Source organism: Canis lupus, chromosome 16, assembly GCF_011100685.1.
Source record: "Canis lupus familiaris isolate Mischka breed German Shepherd chromosome 16, alternate assembly UU_Cfam_GSD_1.0, whole genome shotgun sequence".
In the NCBI taxonomy this organism is placed as follows: Eukaryota; Metazoa; Chordata; class Mammalia; order Carnivora; family Canidae; genus Canis; species Canis lupus.
Window position 1 is genome coordinate 37861318 of NC_049237.1, and position 9153 is coordinate 37870470.

The following is a 9153-nucleotide window of genomic DNA, read 5'->3' on the forward strand; positions in this document are numbered from 1 at the left end:
TATAGTATGACCCACAGATAAATGAGAAAATGGGCTCCCATTGTAGATTAGTATATAATAGTTGGTGCCAGTAGTCCAGGGGTTCATCTACTATTTAAACCATCAGGCAATGTCCAGGTGAGAGAATGGAACATTTTAAGAGCTGAGCAGCTTCACTGAAATACCTTCCACTTTGATAATCTTTGTGATGTAGAATAGCTATTTTGCATCTTCTTACAAATCCTACAAACCTATTCAGATTTATCTTTACATCTGAGTGGTCTTCTTTCCACTGTATCTTCTTTCCATTGGCTGCCAGGGGTTGGGGCAGATGAGAAAAATAGGGAGATGTTGGTCAAATGAAGAAGTTCTGAAGATCTAACATATGTCATGGTGGTTCTTTTTAATAATATGGTGTTATATACTCAAAATATGCTAATAGAGTAGATCTTAAATGTTCTCATCACAAAGGGAAAAAGATAACTACGTGATGGATATGTTAAATAATTTTATTATGGTGACTATTTCACTACATATATATAATCATTGTGTCATACACCTTAAATTTGCACAATTTTATTTGTTGATTGTACCTCAATAAATATGGAATAAAATCAACTTGCCTTTAGGTGCCTACTGGTCTATGGAGAAAAGCTACATGGCCTTAGCCTGGTAGAGAAAATGAAGAATAGTAATATCCAAAGACCATACAAACAGTTATTGTAACAAAATCTCTAGTAAAATAGATGGGAGGGGGTTCTATTCAAGGGAGAACACCCCATAACTTTTAAAAACACTGGTAATTCATATGTAACAGGTGGTGTAAATAGAAAGAAATACCTCTCCAAGTGGAGGTCCCCCTTTATTGGGTACCTGACAAGGGTATGTCTTAGGGTCATATGGTAGAGTCGATGTCAGTAATAGGGCAGGCACTAGGAGTATCCTGGAGGAAGGGCGCTTCTCACTGATCTCCTAACTTGACAGAGAAAAGACTCAGAAAAAAAAACATCCTCTTTTAGTTGCTGCCTCTTAGCTTGAGCCCCACTCAAAAAACAGAGGAAGCCCTCATTTGGAAAGCAATTTGCTCTGTCCATTCAAGATTTAAACCAATTATTCAGGGCCATCCTCAAAAGGTCAATTTTTGGTATTTTAAAAAAAAAAAAAGTCAAAGTCTAGTTAAATTCAAGGAATGAGTCAAGTAAAGATGAACTGGAAAAACTTCTAATAGCCATATTAATTGGCTGAAGGCCAAATGCACCCAGCTGGGCCCCAGCTAAAGTTACAGATGGTTTTATTTCAAAACAACCACCGAAAATCTCTTTAGGTCCACCACTAGCAGACAGACTCACTCCAGGGGCCTCTGAGGATTCTACATTACACCAACCAATTGTCACCACCACAGTACTGTTAACAAAAGAGGGAGATTTCGCAAGATATAGCCCAAAGTTACTAAAACCGATTCAATATTCCTCTTTTTTCTTTACTTGACCTTTACATTTCTGACAATCTAAAGATCCTAAAATCTCTAACTATGACAATGAATTTATCCATTTCTCATGGTGATTTTTATTGGTTCTTACTCTATTATGTGTTTGGGGTATATGTTTTCAAATGCATACAGATTCAGAATCATCATATAGCCCTGGTGAATTATTTCTTTTGCCATAGTTATTTTTATTTCTAATATTTTTATAATAATAGTATTTTGATGATGATTATTATTATTATAAATTTGATTTATTTTTCCAGTTTAGTCTTTCTGTGATCTATCCTTTTTCCATCTTCTCCTTGGAACACCTACTGCAAAAACCTCACTAGCAAATATATGATGGTTTTACTAAGATGACATATATGAGTGTTATTGGAACTATTAAAAGAACTTAAATCTGTAATTCAGACTTCATTAATTTCCAAAGATGACAGCATTAGTCTAGTACCTTGTCTGATGTCATATTAATAAGACAAGACATTTTTAAGGTAATGGTCACTAATTTCTAGAAGAGATGTGGTTTGGTATCCCTTACAGGCTGCTTAATTCTGATATTCATTTAACTTGGGACAGGTTGCAGCTATATCCCTCTAACCAGCCTGAGATATTTTTAATTAATGCTAGGTTTGTTTGTTTGTTTTTTTGCTTGCATATTGATTTTCTTTTTTTGTTACTAGTGATGCTTCATAGGTGATGCTGATAGAGAGTGATCTTCTAGAGACCACTTCCAGCCATCATAAAATAATTAACAACCAATGGTGTTGCCAGCAGGGAGAACTATGACCAGCTACAAAGAGGCATCTCAGAAACTCTTGATATATTCCCCTATGGCTGAACAAGTTCCCTGTCAATGGACTATAGGAGAATGTGAATAGTATCCAGTAACTCATTATATCAGGGTAAAGGCTCCTCCTCAGATGTCACTACTACAGAACAATAGCTCTACATGTCTGCTTTCTAACAAATGAGTAAGAGTTAACTTGACCTTATTGTAGGGCCCTCACTAGCAGCATCAACTTTGCAGCCCCTACATTTCAAACAAGAGCCACATATGAAACTTTGAGAACTAGAGAAAATATATGTGAAGGATGGAGTATAGGGTACACTAAAGGAGACACTCCAGGGAGGAGAAATAGCGTTTCAAAAACATCAAAGCACAAAGTAGCATGAACTATTTGGAAAAGCAGAGCTACAAGACATTTTTTAAATTCTGAGTGAGTGTGTACATGTGGGAATGGTGGTAGTAGAAACCACGTCAATAGTAGTAGTAGTAATAGTAGTGGTAGGAACAACGGTGGTAGCAAGATAAGTAAAGAATTTGATGCTGCAGATGTAGGCAAGTAGTCAATTCAGTTCATTATAGGAGACTCTGGCGGAATTTAACCAGAGTGATGTAATGGAATTTATGATTTGCAAAGTTTATCAATGGCAGCAGAGTGGAGATAAGATGGAAGAAAGAGAAGCTGGAGTCAGGCAGACCGTTAGCAGATAATCGTGGCAATACTGATAATAAATGATGGAGATCTAAACTAAGGCCGATTCAAAGAAAGGGTGAGTATTCAGAAGAGTGTATTCACAGACTGTGTGGCCCATTGCAGGAAGGAGATAAGGAAGATGGGGTCATGAAGACTGGCACTGGCTTCCTGCTACCTTCGGTTTGGTCTCCTGGGAGAGAGACACTGAGGTGAGATTTGTGCAAGCAGTTTAGTGGGGAGTGCTCTCAGGAATAATGCTTGCAAGAGATGGAAGAAAACAGGATTGGGCAGAGTGAGAGTTGAATTCTGATGTGTTTGCAGTAGAGGACTTCACTGAGCCTACTGGTGATATGGGGCTGGGATAGCCCATCAGAGTCATCCTCATTTTTTTTGTTGTTTGTTCCTCCACACTTAACAATTCCTGGATATGGGCTATTCCTGGGAAAGGGCTATACGTTTGGGCAAATGAGCTCCCTTTAGCTAAGGGCACTTTCCGGAGAGGGATTTATCAATAAGCTATCCACATTCTTGTAGCAACAAGGGAAACACATATCTTGGTCTTAAAAGGAGGATCTGGATGACACATCCCAGAATCCATTCTTCTTGCCTTCTCATCTTCTGTTCCTCGGGCAGATGGTTCTCATATTGACTTAATGTTAGAGGATTCGGGAGAAGAGATAGGTTGAGGATAAAGATGGGTTAAAAAAGAGACATGTTTGGTTTGCGGTATCCAAAGTATCAAATCAGAACTGACCATGAAACCAATGAATACATGGGCCTTGAATTAGCAAAAACGCCTGGAATTAGAAATTTATGAAGCCTCAGAATGTAAGAGGTAGTTAAAAACCATAGTTTCCACTGCAATCATATAGAATTAGGGCAATGACTACAGCACAGCAGCATCCAAGCTAGGAGGATCAGATACAAGCATCTAAGGAGATGGAAGAAGAAAGTGTTATGCTGGAAGCTGAACCAAAAATATGTAAAACAATGCATGAATAATGTTCTCCATAGCTTCAAAGGGCACAAGTAGTATAAAGAAGGCTATTTTTAGAGGATTAAACCTGTAGAGGCTAAGCACAACCACTGACAGCAGGTCAGAGGGGCAGTGATGGGCAGTGAGGACTTGCAGGTAGAGGAAGTAGATTATTTTTTCAATAAGTAAATGGCTCTTGGGGCACTTGGGTGGTTCAGTGGTTGAGCATCTGCCTTTGGCTCAGGAGTCCTGGAAGCAAATCCTGCATCGGGTTCCCAGCCAGGAGCCTACTTCTCCTTCTGCCTATGTCTCTGTCTCTGTCTCTCTCTCTCTCTGTCTCTCATAAATAAATAGATAAAATCTTTAAAAAATAAGTAAATGGCTCTTGGGGAGCCTAGGTAGCTCAGTTAAGCATTCATCTCTTGATTTCAGCTCAGGTCATGATCTTGGGGTCCTGAGATTGAGCCTCACATTGGGCTCCATGCTCAGCTGAGAGTCTACTTGAGATTCTCTCTCCCTCTCTTTCTCCTCTTCAGCCACCACCCCCACCCCCACTCTCTCAAATAAATAAATCTTTAAAAAATAATAAGTAAATGCCTCTTACTGATTGTTAGAGCAAGGAAGAAGAGTGGTGGCTGGAGAACTAGGGGAGAGGCATATTTAGCTTACTTTCAAAGAGATGTTAGGTGTAAGGGAACTTAGAGCATGTGAGAAACCCAGGGCCATTAAGATACCTAAGATGATGGTATTGAGAAGGAGGTCAGGTAGGAGGAAGGAAGAGGGAGAAAGATAGGGGAAGGGAGGGAAGAGGGGAGAGACACAGATGTGGAGAGGCTTGGGTGAAAAGGGGTCCTGACATTAACTATGATCTCTTTAGTTGAAAGAAGTTGCTAGTCTCCAAGGTGACCCTCCGGGAAAGGGAAAAGGGAGATTAAATCCCTACCCTTATTTTCTTCCCTTCCTTTATCCTCTTGCTCATGTTCTTCACTCCAATGAAACTGGAATCAGAAAGTTAGGGATCTTTCTCTGACATCCACACTGAGCTGAAGGAGAAGAGTGGATTGGGGAGTTGGGGGTGTGTGGATAGAAGATCTAGTAAAACAGAGAAACATAGGAATGCCCCAGATGGACTGATGCTCTTTTCTTTATGCATACATAGAGAATTTTCTCCATTCAAGGAAAATCAAAAGGACCAGTCAGCTATCTAGACAATGGCAACGAATAACTAGATCTGTAAGACTAGAAATATGTTCATGACCATGAAAAATGTAAATGTATTTCAATTCATAATATTAGAAAAGTACAAAGAAGTGAACACACTATGGTATAGTGTAAAATATGTGATAGAAACTCTACAATATTAATGATATGTAGAATAAAAGTATGATACTAGATTGTAGAAAATAACATGATGTCAGAGTTTTTAAGTTCATGTTTTGTTTTGTTTTGTTAAATTTATCCTGAAGAAATGGAAAGCAGAGAAGCTTGGAGATTTACCAGCCAGCACTGAGTCCTTCACAGTCAACAATTGGCTTTTAAACTTGTAAAATATTCAGAGCATGTGTTTTTCTTTGCTTGTTAGTTTTCCCACACTACAGATTTTCTAGATTTTGCTAAGTTAATCCAAGTGCCTGGCTCATTTCTCCCTCAGCATCCTTATGTATTTCCTCTGAGGATCAAATTCCCTTTCTAAATTAGTACACATTTTTCTTGAAGGAATGGCCAAATAAAAAAGAATAAACACAGGCCAACATTTCTTAGTGTTTTTTAAGCAAACATTTCTAGTATTATTCATTGCAGTTTGTTCACTTAAAAATCATGACAGAGCTGTACTAAAGAATTGATACAAATCACAGTTAATTTTTTTGTGTATAGTAAGAGCACTTAATAAAAGATCTATCTTGGGCAGCCCGGGTGGCTCAGCTGTTTAGCGCCGCCTTCAGCCCAGGGTGTGATCCTGGAGACCCCGGATTGAGTCCCATGTCAGGCTCCCTGCATGGAGCCTGCTTCTCCCTCTGCCTGTGTCTCTGCCTCTCTCTGTCTCTGTCTCTCATGAATAAATAAATAAAATATTTATATAAAAAAGATCTATTCATCTATTGAATTTTTAAGTATACAATACAGTGTTGTTACCTATAGGCACTATGTGGTACAGAAGATCTCTAGGACTTGCTTATTCATCCTACGTAATGGAAACTTTGTATCCGTTGACTAATGCATCTATATATTCCCTGCCTCCTTGTCCCTGGAGATCACCATTATACTTTTTGTTTCTAGTAATAATAATAATAATAACAACAACAACAACAACCAATAAGGTGGGAGGAAACCTCTGGAGGTGACAAATGTTTATGACATAGATTGTGGTGATGGTTCCATGGTGTACACTATTTCCAAACTCATCAAGTTATACACATTAGATATCTACAACTTTTTGTATGTCAATCGTACCTCAATAAAGTGATCTAAAAATCAAAGCTGTGTCAAGTTTGAGTTTTAAAACTCTTAATTAAAGTTATTAATTTGTTTTGTTTTGTTTTGTTTTTTCGATAATGGAGATATTTCGCTTGGGGCTGTTTAGGGACAAATGGAAAATAGAGGAAAAAAGAGGTAAAATCTTTCAAAGGAGATTAACTATTTTCCCCACTTCCAGCTGTTGTTTACCTAGAGAAGTATAAGTAGATAGGAAAACCTAGATTGTAGAGGGCAAGGAGAAGTGGGGAAGTGGAGTGTGGATACAGAACTCCAGGGAAGTCTACTGAGTCTTTACTAGCCATTGACTCACTTAGCATATGGAAGAATAGAGCCCTTAAGGAGATATGGGTAAGGATCATGGATTCTGGACCACAGGAAGATGAATAGAAAGGAGAAGTGACCTTCAAGGGGCTTTTATTTTTGAAGTCACCAGTGAAACTGCCCTATGGGGGATGGCTCTCTTGAGGTCCACATGTGCTTTTTTGGGTATGGTTTAGAAGTATAAAAGGATTTTTAGAAGCATTAATGTCTGTCCTAAGTACATGTTAATTTCTCTGGGCAGCCTTAGCCCTCCATGTATTCTTAACATTGCTTTAATGAAGGATCAATTATAGGATATGCTTATATATACGGAGCTGCATTACTCAGACCCAGGAATACACTAAGTCAGTAGAGAATGTTAGACAACATTATTATTAAACTGGTCAGATGGCTTTGATTTGTTTTCCTTCTAATCAATAATGATATAAAAAATGGAAAATATATTTTCTTGGTGATGGTGGGTGGAGGAAGAACAAATGTTCACGCTGTCAAGATTAAATGTAAACCCTATTTCTAAGAGGGTCCTGTTATAAATGCCTTAAATCTTTGTCTCAAACCAATAACTATACAATCATAGCACAACTCTAAATGAGAACTTTACATTTATTATAAAATCACCAATTTTATAGAGAACTTAAAAAAAAAGTAAAATTTGTAATTCTTCATTCAATTATTTATCATGCCCAAACTATTTGCCAAGAGAATTTTGGGTCTTGTTGATATAGAAGTGAACAAGCAAATTCTCAGCTTCATGGAACTTATCATTTACTGCTTATAAGCCAACCAGTGCAAAAGCACACTGTCCTAGTCTCCTTTGGGGAACATATACATTTAAGGGTGCTCAATACAGGGCACCTGAGTGGCCCAATCCATTAAGCATCTGCCTTCAGCTCAGGTCATGATCCCAGGGTCCTGAGATCGAGTTCCATTCCACATCAGGCTCCCAGCTCCACGGGGAACCTGCTTCTCCCTGCCTCTGCCTCCTTCTCTCTTTCTTTCTCTCTGTATCTCATGAATAAATACAATCTTAAAAAAAAAAAAAAAAGGTGTCCAATATGAATGGCACATAAACCTGAGGTTAGTCTTTTTATTGTCCAAACAGCAGAAGAGCCTCCTGCTGGAGAGTCTGCATTTGGTTCTAGTTAAGATTGGATGTGTTTTTTGTTGTTCTCACACATCTCTTTGGAAATCTCTTCATTTTAGCCTGGAATCTATCCTGTATCAGCATATTAATTTAAGTATCAAATGTAATTCCATAAAAAGCTTCAAGGACAGATCCGTAGGAGCTGTTAGATTTTTAAAGTAACTTTTCTAAATAACAAAAAAAAATCATAAAGCCTTTCAAAATCATTAAGAAGTAAAGTAAAATGGTGATTTGATAGGGAGTTTGTGGTTGTCATTTTTGGTTTAGGGACCTGCCTTAGGTAATCCATTATGAAATAGCTCCAAATTAATAGGGGCCTTCTTACATTGTTCACTTTGTTTGTGATGTTACTGAGTCCATAATAACAAATCAATGAATTTATCATACCCTTGGGGATGCCCTTGGCATTTTTGGAATGCTAGTAAAACCTCCAGCCAGGTGACAGAAATGAGGTAAGGATGCTGTATTCTTATTAACAATGGGCACATTCTTAAAATGAAAACTTTGATTTTACATCATCCAGTCCTATCAGACCTTCTGACCCTTCCCAAGTTTGTTCTTAGAAACTTCCTTGATTAGTAGAACTTAGCACTTTGGAAAAAGAAATCCTAAGCAGGAGGTCTCTGGTGGCATTCCAAGTCAAGAGTATTTATCACCGGTAATTTCTATTTTTATAAATGTCTGAAATCTTGTGAGTTTACAAGAAAGAGTTGTCTATTTATGATAATGAGGTCCTCATGTTCTCCCACGACAAGAGCAGGCACAAGAATCAGAATTTATCTTTTCACTCTCTGTATTTACTTTGAGAACAGTGACTCTCCCAGTACTGATTTATGTCTGTGTCAAAATGATTTCTGTTAAATATTTACATGTTATGTACACAGAAGCTTCAATTTTCAGAGTACTGGGGTAATTCATTAAAATAAAGATATATTGGTATTTTTATAATGCAAAATTCCATTAATCCACATTAGTTAAAACAAAAACAAAAACCAGACTGAATTTAGATACATCGATTTCAGGAAATGTTTAAAGAAAACCAGCCTTAAAAAAAAAAAAAAAAAGAAAAAGAAAACCAGCCTTATGATTTTAATATGCCTTTACATAGAAGGAATACAATTATCAGGGATCAAAGCCTCGAGATGATGTAGCTTAATAGGTAAGGTGATCTACAGTTAATATCTATCTGGAGTATACAAATAATTCAAGAAAAATTCTAAAATAATGTGTTGTTAGCATTTCACATCCTGCTTTGAAAATATCATAGCTTTGAGCTCTTTGGGTTTCTTTTAAG